This window comes from Microtus oregoni, unplaced genomic scaffold, assembly GCF_018167655.1.
Source record: "Microtus oregoni isolate MIOR12 unplaced genomic scaffold, Mior012 000020F_ref0000438, whole genome shotgun sequence".
Lineage (NCBI taxonomy): Eukaryota > Metazoa > Chordata > Mammalia > Rodentia > Cricetidae > Microtus > Microtus oregoni.
Genome location: NW_024543079.1, coordinates 2,502,761 through 2,514,472, shown reverse-complemented (window position 1 = coordinate 2,514,472; position 11,712 = coordinate 2,502,761).

The following is an 11,712-nucleotide window of genomic DNA, read 5'->3' as shown; positions in this document are numbered from 1 at the left end:
CCACCCAGACCCCTGGCCTGCATATGGCCCAGCTCCTGCCACTGTGGATCACGGGATTCTGAACTGCTGGCGTGGAGCAGGAGCTGGGGGAGACTTCCCAGAGACCCCCAGCGCAGCCTGGGATCCACTGGTGTGGGGGTGGGAGGTGGGCGGTGGACCCCACCATTCATGAGAACTCCTAATACCCCTTGGCCCAGCTGCTAATCGCTTCCAGATTGCCCGGGTCAGGGCCAGGGCCGCAGCCGCCTGGCTCCATAAACCGCCCGGCATTCCAGATGGCGGCTGGCTCCAGCCTGGCGAGCAGGTTCATGGGACCAGGGGGGGGCAGCAGGTGGAGGACCCTCCCCACCAACCAGCTTCTATTTCCACGTGCCCTAGCCCTCAGGGACCCTGGCCAGAAAGGCACCTTGGAGGGCAAAGCCCTTGCTCAGAGGAGGGAAACAGAGGCCAGAAGAGACAGGGGCAGAGACAGGGAAGCATACTTCAGCACGGGGGACCAGGCACACAGTAAACTTGTGTACTAATGGGCAGGAGGGAAGATGCCCATGGCTCCTTACCCTCCCCAGTGAATGAAGCACCTGCCCCTCTGTGCCTCAGTTTCCTCTTAGGTCAGCTGGGAAGGCTGAAACTCCACGAAGTAAGTGTTCAAGCCATGCTAGGTACAGGGTTGCCAACCTCCAACCTGAAAGCCCCAAGGCCCCCTCTTCCAGGAAGTGCCCTGACCTTTAGTTCCCACACCTCTAGCCCTTTGTGGCCTCCACCACCCCAGCAGGGCCCACTCTCTAGGAGTCTCTCTGAAGAAGGAGTCGTGGAGGCGGCAGAACCTGCTGAGGCTGAAGCCAGGAGACCCCATTTCCTCTTGGAGCAGATGGTGATGTTCCAGGCTGGAACTGTGTAGTAATAATCCACCAGGGGAAGGGATGGAGAAGCTTGCCAGTTTCCCAAGTGGGCCGCAGTGGGGAGTAGTCTAGTCCTGGGGTAGCCAGCAGCCAGATACTGTGGGGGGCTGCTCCTCTGAGAAATGACAAGGCTCCAAGGCCTGTGCCTCAGTTTCCACCACCTCGTTTTTGTGTCTGGCACGGAGTGACCTTGGAGAGTGTGATGGGACTAACCACCTGGGAAGCCTGAGGCTCAGCCAGTTTCTCTCCCAGCACTTCACCCATGGTGACTTCTTGAAGCCCATCAGGTCCTCTGCGTGTAGGACAGCTGTGTGCCCCAGCCTGATCTCAACTCTGGCTTCCGTAGGAATTCGTGGATCACCTTCACCCACACGTCCCCACTCCGGGGGACGTGGGGAGGGGGTGGTCTGAACCACAGTCAGGGCCTGGCAAGCAGGAGACTTCCATGAGTCCCCCCTCTACCTCAACCTGCGCCTGCTCCGGTTCGGATTTCAGCCAGCCTTGGGGTGAGCGGCCTGTTCTGCCCTGTGCCCGGGAGGAATGTTCGCGGTGGCATGGGCCCGGGTCCGAGAAGAAAGGCAGCCTTGTGGGCGAAAGGTGAGCCGCTGGGTGGGCGCAGGCGTGTTTACCCAGGGCCGGGCGTGTGGCTCGGGATGGCGCCGCTGTCGGCCGCCGGCTGCCTGGGCCTATGCTGGCCTCCAGATGTGCGCTGGCTCCAGCCGGCCGGGCCCCCACCCCACGCACAGAGGGGCTTTATCAAAAGCGGCTGCGAGGAGGCCCGGGAGGCTGCCTGGCTCCAGCCTGCTGGCTCTGCGCCCCACCCGGCTGCTGCAGCCAGGGCCCAACCAGCAGCTCCCCTCCGCACCGACAGGGCTCCCACTTGCCTTGGGGGGGGGGGAGAAGATGGGGAGAGAGCAGGGCTGTGGGGTGGGCGCCAGCTTCTGGGGCAGGAGGTCCCCTCCACTCTCTGGTTGGATGGGGCTGGCGAGGGTGCTCATTCTTTTCTGGCTCCTGGTAATACTAAAACTTATAGCCAAAAAGTAAACAAATAGAGACCAGGACTCCTGCCTAGGCTGCAGCCTCAGCCTTGCTTGCTGCCATGAGCCGCTCTCGACAGCTAGTCCGAGCACACCAGCCTCTTCCTAGCTTTTTTTTTTTTTTTTTTTTTTTTTGTATAAAATACAAACTGTTCGAGGCTGGGAGTGTGGCAGGGCGGCAGGGACCTTGCTCTGCCAATGGAGAGAGCCGGGCTGCACGTTCATACCCCTGTTGCGAGTCTACCCATCCAAGGCTCTAAAGCTAAGCAATTTTCACAGTTGTGTAGTGTTCCACAGTATGAATTTCCTTGATTCCTAGGCCTGTGGTGATGAGCGTTTATGTAACTGCCCACAGTGGTCACACTGTGTTTCTTTCTGTTCCAGGGCTGGCGAAGTATTTTCTGGGCTTTGGGGGTCCAGTCTTAGCAGCCCTGCAAGCGATGTCCTTCCTCCTTTGAAAGCAGTTCCAGACTTACCCGTGCTAAAACCTGAGATCTCTTGTCACCAAAGCCGCCGTGCCGGATAGAACCTGGGAGTGGGATGAAGATGCCCTCCTGCTAAAAGCCACACCATAGAACCTTTCTTATTTTTGTTTGTTTATTTGAGACAGGGTCTCATTGTGTAACTTTGGCTGGCCTGGAACTCACTATGTAGATCAGACTGGTCTCGAACTCAAAGAGATCTCCCTGCTTTTGCCTCCTGAGTGCTTCAATTAACAGCATGAGCTACCACACTCAGTCATAAAAACTTTAAAAAAATAGCCGGGCGATGGTGGCGCACACCTTTAATCCCAGCACTTGGGAGGCAGAGGCAGGCGGATCTCTGTGAGTTCAAGACCAGCCTGGTCTACAGAGCGAGTTCCAGGACAGGCTCCAAAGCCACAGAGAAACCCTGTCTCAAAAAACAAAAAAAAAAATAAATAAATAAAAATATATATATATATATATATATTATTTTTGAGACAGGATTTCACTGTGTACCCTGGAACTCATTCTGTAGAGCAGACTGGCCTCAAACTCAGAAATCTGCCTGCCTCTGCCTCCCGAGTGCTAGGATTAATTTAAAGGTTTGCACCACCACTGCCCGGTTGATTTATTATTAGTTTATCATTCCTGGCATGGCTGTTGTGCATGTGAACACAGCTGCCCACAGGGGCAGGAGGGGGCGTCAGATCCACTGGAGTTACAGGCGATTACACGCTGCGTGACGTGGGAGCCGAGAGCTGAACTTGAGTCCAAGCAGCCGATCCTCTCAACCGCTGGGCTGGCTCTGCAACCCGGAAACCACTTGTTGTTGTTGTTGCAAGTAAACATTTCCAAGTGGCGCTGGGGGGCTTAAAAACCCGCGCCTAACTTGTATGGGCCTCTGGGTTCCATCTCCAGAACCCAAGCCCAAAGTGAAAATGTACCATCCCGGTGGACGCTGGGAGAAAATGGAGGGAGGCAGGGGAGCTAGGGAAGCCCAGGGCAGAGGGGACAGGAGCTGACTCCCGCGGAGGGCCCAGCCCCCAGCCACTCCAAGGTCAACTCTTGCCTGGTGGCCTGACTAGGCCAGCCTTGTCTCCTGTGGGGTCTCAGAGGCTATAATTAAAGCCACATTCAGTTCTGTAATTGTTGGTTCTGCCCCTGTTGGCCCCTTCCCAGAACTGGATCTCCAAGGTGGACCCCAGCTAGCCTGCCCAGTTACCAGTCCATCCGAGAAAACACAGAGGGTGCTTTAGCTGATTGGGCTGTGTTTCCTCCTGATCCGTGTGCACTGGAACCCCAGGAGGGGCTGTATGTGGGACTTAGTTAACAGACTCTCGTAGACCCACTAACCGAGGGTCTCAAGACACAGTTACATAATGGCAGACGGTGATGCCACTGAGAGAGTGAGGACAGAGACAGAGACCTGGCTCGGAGCCTGGGCAGCAGGAGTCTAGTGTGGCACTGTGGGAAGCCAGGGAGAGCCAGGTGCCGCTGGGGCAGCCCATCACAACCCGGTTGTCACCCTTGAAAACACATATTCCCCATGGTCTTAGGAACTGAGACACAACTCGGTAGCAAAACTACAGTTATGGGGTTGCAACAAAAATAATTTGTGGGGTCACCACAACATGAGGAACTGTATTAAAGGGTCGCAGTGTTAGAAAGGTTGAGAGCCATTGGACCAGGAGATGGAATCTCAGGGGAGCAGCACTGTACCCCAGCTGGGCTTCAAAGTTTGGCCCTAGAAACATGAGAAGAAATGTTTCTCTGTCTCTGTGGGTCTCTATGTTTATTTAGATAAGGTCATGTGTAGCCCAGGCTAGCCTCAGACTCCCTACGTAGCTGAGGATCCTCCTGCCTCCACACGATTACAGCATGTGCTTCAGGAAGCGTTTCTTTAGGTTTAAGCCGTGGATCCTGGGAGTTTTTTGTGGCTACCCTAGTGGGGGGGGGCGTCTCCATGAGGGAGTGGATAGAGGCTGAAACCAAGAGCTTCAGTAGGAAGAACCGGGCAGGCAAGGCTGAGACCCTCACCGGGGGCCAGGGGAGATGGAACAGGGCTGCTCCCCTACTTGATGACCTAGGGGAGCTGGATAGGGGCCACCTGGTGACACAGACACCACCCCTCAACCACAGAAGTGAAGCCATACCCACTGAAAACTTCAGGGCCATACTCTCCTGACGGACGCCTCTAGAGAAGCTGCAGCTAGTACTTGGTCCCTTCAGGCACAGCCCAGAGTTAGGCAGGTGGAGGGAAGTTCCCCACCTGTCTGCCCTTAGTCCTTCTTGCTGTGGTTCTGGAAGTCAGCAGGAGACAGTTCAAAAAAGGGCCCAAAGCCAGGCTCGGTTCTGACTACTCCCTACTGAACCTCAGTTTCCCCAGCTGCAGGGATGGACTTGCCAAGGTCGGATCTGGTTTCTGCCCTGAGGCCTGTCCTGAGGCCTGTCCAGCGGCCTCACAGGGCTACAGGCACAGGCGCCCTGCCCTCGGAGGGACAGTCTGCTTCCTGCTGTGGAAAGGCCTAGAATTAAAGCTGGCTCAGGCCAGGAGGGTTCTGAAGGGGCTGGGGTGGGGAAGGGGGTGTGAAATTTTGGTGTCTGTCCCTCCGGAGGACCTGCTTGCAGCAGAAGGGTGGAGCTGAAAGGGCCAGCTGCTAACTTAGGAGCAACTGAGTTCTGTCAGATTTGGGAGACAGAATCCCCAAGTTTTGGACAAGAAGTGGCACAGATGCACCTTTGTGGTAACAAGCAGGGAGGGGCTGGTTGGCATGCAGACATCAGGCCCGGCTCTGTCCACACTGTACGTCAGGACTTGTATAGTGCTGGATGGGCTGCTAACTTCTCGGTGTGTCAGCTTCCTCGTTCAACAAACGGAGGGAAAGGGTGCCCCTGGCCTCAGGCTTGGGATGAAGGTGACGAATGACATCATGGGGCGTGCTGGTGTGGTCTGCCCTTGTTGGTTGTTCTACCTTCACTAACTCCATGGAGCCCGTCTTACTAATCTCCCACACCTGAGGTGGGCCCCCCGGCACAGGCCCTGCCTGTCGTCATGGAAACCGATGATGATGAGAGACTGCAGGACACCTGTCTGGGGCACACAGCAGATAGAAGGCATGGCTAAGATTCAAACCCTGTTCTACTTTTCCTTCTGTTGTTGGGATAAACATGGTGACCAAAGCAACTTGGGGGAGGGCGGGCTGTATTTAGGAGACAGTCCATCCTCCTGCAGCGGAAGCAGAAACCAAGTGGGCCTGGAGTGTCTGCTTACCACCACCCCTGCCACGTGCTCAGCTACCGTCCTGTGCTTTAGAAATGTTTTTGTCACACTTACTCATTCTGTGTGTGTGCATGTGCACAGGAGGACACGCATGTGTGGCGTCAGAGAGCAACGTGCAGGACTTGGTTCTCTCCTCCCATCATGTGGTACCCACTCAGCTCATTAACTTTGGCAGTAAATGCCTTTACCAGCTGAGAGCCATCTCTCTGGCCCTAATTGCTTGCTTGCTTATTTATTTATTTATTTATTTATTTGGTTTTGGTTTCTCTTGGAACTCTCTATGCAGGCCAAGCTGGCCTCAAACTCAGAGATCCCGACTGCTGGGGTTGTTAAAGGCATAAACCACTATACTCTTATTTGTTTGTTTGTTTTGGAGACAGGGTTTCTCTGTGTGGTCCTGGCTGTCCTCAAATTTACAGAGAGATTCGCATGCCCCTGCCTCCTGTGTGCTGGGATTAGAGAGGCATGGGCCACCACTCCCAGCCACCACACTCATTTTATTTATTTATTTACTTTTTTTTTTTTGACACATGGTCCCTATATGTAGGGCTGGGTATCCTAAAACTTGTCCTACAGCTAAAGCTGGCCTCAAACACACAGAGCTCTGCCTGCCTCTGCATCCAGAGTGATGGAATTGAAGGTGTGTGTCACCATGCCTGGTTTCAGCAACCTTTCGTACACAGCTCTGGCTCACCTGCCTAGGGGTGGCACCGCCCATAGTGGGATGGGTCTTCCTACATCTGCCTAACACATGTGGCCACAGGTTAATCTGCTCTGGGCAATTCTCCCGTTGAGGGTCCCTCTTCCCAGGTGATGCTGGGTCTGAGTTGCAGTGACAGCCGACGTTGGGACAAACCCTGCCCTACACATACTTGGTCCTCCAGGTTGTGTGTAGAGCTCGGTGGAAGAGAACCTTGCCTGCTAGCTGTGTTGGTGTAGACCACACTGGGTCCAGATCCTCTGTGTGTGGAGGACATTGCCTGGGCGCCTGGGACTGACAGCTTCCTTGGCTCTGCCCACTGAACGCCCCAGCTGGGACAGCCGAGTGTCCCTGGAGAAGCTGCTCTGATGTGACAGGACTCATAGCCCCGTAAAGACCCCCTTTCTCGCAGCAGGAAGTCTCTGGCTAGTGCTACTGGGGAGACAACCTTGAGTCCTGTGGAACACAGGTGACTTGTATGGGGAGTGAGTGTCACGCCCTGGGCTGTGTACCAGGTGTCTCCTTCCAGTACTCATCTGGATGACCTCTGACCCAGTGCCTGTAGAAAGTCCTGATTTCCGTGTCAAGGGGTGTCAAGAAAGAAGGGAAGGTGGCAGGGGAGAAGGTCAGTCCCCTGTAGCAGCCACAGGACATAGCTCTTGCGAGTGAGGAATTCTGGAGACCCTGTCACACTTCGGCCGCTGTCACTCATAGGACACGGCAGTAGGTCTGAGTCTGGGATTTGAACTCAAAGCCCATGCTCAGCCATGTCGTGTCATGGCATATGGAGGGAAGTGCGCTGCTCCAGGGTACTCCAGAGGACAGGGTACATCAGCCAGCAGGAGATCTGTTCCCCGCTTTCACGCTCACACTCAAGCATGCTGTCTTTGAGCAAAGGGCGCCCCTCTCTGGGTATCTGAGTACCTGCTCGCCCTCAGTGGCAAACAGCTGGCTAAGGGTTTGCAGACTTCAAGTAGTGATGGGGTGGGACTCAGTGGTTGCCATGCTAACCCTGCATCTGCGAGGCTCTGGCTGACCTGTGGGACTGAGTCCCCAGGGGCCTCTGCTCTACCAGGCTATAGGGAACACCTGGTTCCCAGGTCATCAGTAGACTCCAGCCTTGCTGCAGGGAGGGACATGGTCACTTCCTTGTCCCCTGCCTCCTTCCTCCCTCCCAGCTATGCTGGTCTCCCAGCTACTCCTGCCTGCTCCTGCCTAGGGCCTTTGCACTGATTTCATCTCTCGGAAGCCTCCTCCCTTAGATGCTGGCAGACTCCCTTGCTCTTCTTACATCTTTGTTCAAATGCCACCTTCCCTGGCTTCCTCTAGCTCCAGTGACACCTCAGTCCTGTCTCGTCTCTGTCACTCGAGCCTTTTCCCTGCCTTATGCCCCGCTAGCATCTGCCACTATCATTTTCCTGTCCCTGCAGTGCCCACTGATGTCCCAGGTCACCTGTGCCAGCACGGGGGGGGCGGTCTGCTGGGCCGCTTGCTCCTATACCTTTTGGGCCTCTGGAAGCACCCCCCCCCACAGAGTAGCTGCTCACTGAACCCTGGTGGAGCAGGTGAACCCAGAAGTATGTTCCTGGCTAAGCAAAGGCACTGTAATGTGGGTCACTGTCTAAACTGTAGAGTGCCATGCTTTCTGGAGGTTTCGGGTGGACACAGCCAGATTCTTGGGGCTGGGCCCAGGAGAGGCCTTCAGGGCATCAAGTCGCTAACCTGAAGCAGGCACGGTGCCAGAGGAGTCAGGGAGGTAGGTGTCAGGAGTCACGCAAGGGCACTGTGGCTGGAGGGGCCCAGGAGTCTCCCAGCCTGAACTATCTGGGAGAAGGAATAACTATGTTCCCATGAAGCTGTGCTCTAAGCGAATGCCAGAGCCACAGGGTGTGGTGGGAGGCTGGCGAGGAAGATGATGACTCCACCCACCTGAAGGGCATGGGTTCAAGTTACAGGGTCAGGAATGCTGGGAGTTCACTGGGCCAGAGGCGAGGTTTCCCCCAAACTGTGAGTGGGGGTGTGTGGCAGCTCCAGCTCCTGCTGTGGGGGCTGCAGGGACCCCCAGCTTGTCACACCCTCATTTATCTGTTCCTCGGATGTCTGCTCAGTGCTGCATGCTGGGGACTTTAGTGTGACCTGCAGCCTTCAACTCTGGCCTGTTCTCAGCCGTCCCCCACCTAGAACTCAGCCTGTGCTCTCTTCCACTCTGGGTCCCCGGTCCCACAGGACACTTGCTAGATACCTCTGAAGTCACACTGTGTGCACCTGTTTCCTTGACTCCCATCTTGCCTCCTGTTCCAGCTCATGGCTCTTGCTCACTGCACAGGCCTTGACATACAGTAAGCACACAAAAAATGCTTGCTGGGTGAGTGTTGAGGGAGGCAAGGGTCCTGGGGGCAGTTCAGGGCTGGGGCTTGACCGGATGTTTAAGGGACTGTCAGGCCAGTGGCCTGGGGAAGGGCTGAAGGGAGGGGGGGAAGCAGGCCTCAGGGGAGGACGAGGTAGTTCAGGGGCGAAAGCCCAAGTGGTGGCAACAGAAATAAAAACCCTCAGTCCACCGTTCCCACGGAGCAAGAGCCCTCACCTGCAGCCTGGCTTCTCTGCGAGGGGAAAGGCTGGCCCATGGGGCTTCTGTTTCACTCACTTTCTGCCTTCTCTTGGGCCCTCTGGGTTTTGCTTTTGACTGCAGTCAGTGGCCATTGGAGGACACCCCCATCCCCGCCTCCACCTTCACTGGAATTTCAGGGTCCTGGGGGTATTGACTTTTAGGACACCTGGGAGCCACCAGTTCATCTCCTGCTTAGTGGCCATATCTGTCCCCACCTGTCCCTGTTTTAGTACAGCTGCCGGGGAAACTGTTGCAAGGCGGCAGTTCTACAGCACAAGCGCACCCTCTGCTGGCCCCAATGGGTACGACGGCCTGAGTTGAACCTGGAGGTCAGAACTGCAGACTTGAACCAGGAGGGAGAGCTTTGACACCAGCTGTGTGTGAGCGCTCTCTACCTAAAATCTTGTCTAAGCATTAGAATAACTTGTGTAGGTAGAAAGACACAGAGGGGCTAGTGAACCTGCCTGGAGTCACACAGCAGAGCCTAGCCTGGAGTCCTCAACAATGCCTGTCCCCACCCACCCACTCCCAATCACTAGTATTATGGAGTTCCTAGGGAATGCCAGAGTGAGCTCAGACAGTACCAACACAATAGGCCCTGCCCTGCTGCTCATGGCTGACGTTCAGTGGGATGGTACGGGCAAACAATAGGAGTAAATATGCCCCTATCGGGTGTGATAGAGCCTCAGTCTGTCCCAGTTTCAGTCACATGTCTAACCCGAAACATCTGAGATGGGGTCCTATCACTGTGCTCAGAACCCAATGTCCTCGACAGCCAGAAGGGGTACCCCTGAGACCTCCAAGATAAAGCTAGTCCCCAGTGGGGATGGTCTAGCTCTGTATCTGCCCAGGATATGCTGGGGATGCTCAAAAGGCCTGGGCTACGAAACCTTATCTTGCAATCACGACAGTCATTGGGGTCCCTATAATTAAGATATCAGTATGTGTGAAAATGTCATAATGAAACCCATTTACTGTTCATGTTATTTTAAAAGAAATTAAAAATGACACTGGGGCCCCATCTTCTTACTGCATGTCTAGTTTTTCTCACAATGACTGGCATCTTGTAGCTGTTAATGAATGGTACCTTGGTCAGCTTCTGGAGTCTGCGGAGCGATTTAGGGCCCAGCCTGTGAACACAGGTGCCAACACTCAGGCTCCTGGGGCCATAGCATGCTCCTCAAAGAGCTCCTAGGCCCATGGTTCCCAAGAAGCCAAAGGCATGTCAGGCATCACAGGAGGACCTGGGGTTGGTAGGTGCCCTGTGCAGAGGCTGCGGGGAGACATCACATGACATCCGCTTCTACAGAGGTCTGATGTTCACAGCTGTGTGGCAGTGCCCCCTCAATGACAGCTGATAGCAGCAGCTGCAAGGCTGGCTCCAGCTTGAGGATCTGTCCCCCAAGCCATTGCAACTGGTGGACATCAAGGGATCCATGTGGATGCCATCGCCCAGAGCTGGTCCTGTTGGCTCATGGTGGTGTCACCTCCCAAAAGAGAACATGATGCGAGTGTTGAGAAGCCCAAGACTGAATCTCCAGTCACCTGGCACTGATGAGGAAGCCAAAGAGACCCAGGCAAGAAGAAACGTGTCAGCATCCTCTTGCTCCCTGGGGGTCCCCTGAGGGCAGGGGACCTGTTGGCAGGCACCAGAGAGGGCAAAGTGGTTATCCACCCGTGGTCTGGTCCAGCCTCTCCCCATGGCCAGCTCCTCCTGCAGGTTGGCCTGTTTCCAGTGACAGCAGATCCACGGGATGAAGTTCAGCTCCTGGGTCAAGGCAGCTAAGACATGTCCTCACTCCTTGCATAGTGGACGGCTGTGGACCAGTTGCCAAAACAAGAATCAAAATTCTTGTTTGCAATATCACAGCTATGACAATGCATTAGTACTCTTACTTTTGGCTTTGAAAGTTCAGCCACTGAGGGTTCTTCCCAATGAACCGAGTAGGTAGAGGACCCCAAACTCACCTTGGCATTTTTAGCCTTTACCAAGAAGTGCCCCTTTCATACTCAGTGTTTGGTAAGGGTCATTTGATTTAGCCAGGGTCATGCACTGAGGCATGGTGGGCTCACCGGTGCCTCCACCCCCAAATATGAGAGCTACACGTATGCACAACCATGACTAGCTGTTTGTCTCCCGCAGGGCCTCGTCAAAGTCCTAACCTTGCTGCAGCCACCTCCCAAATAAAAACCTTTAACAACTCATCTTCTGGCTGGCAGTAGAGAATACACCCTTAATCCCAGCACTTGAGAGGCAGAGACAGAATCTGAGAGTTCAAGGCCAGTCTGATCAACAAAGTGAGTTCCAGGACAGCCAGGGCTACACAACAGAGACTATGTCTCAAAAACAAACAAAACCCCTCAGTTCTTCTGAGACAGAACAACAAACTGGTGCACAGGCCAACCCTCACCCACAGATGTCCCTGGCAGGGTCCCTTTACTTCAAGCACAGCGATCAAGAGCCCAGTCTTGGCTGGAACACCCGGAGTGTTCTACCTGATGCTTTCAGACACGCTCTTCTCAGAGCATCGAAAGCCTCTGACCCTCTGGCTGAATAAGCCTGGCGGAAAAAGGGCACAGCCTACTCTGTATCAATGCACACTTGTTTATTACAGTAAAACCAGGCAATGACCGACAGCACACTGCTTATGGAACACTGGTAAACTTGACTTACAGGATGCCTAGCCCGGACAGCTACAGTTTGTCCCAGAAAGACCAATGGCC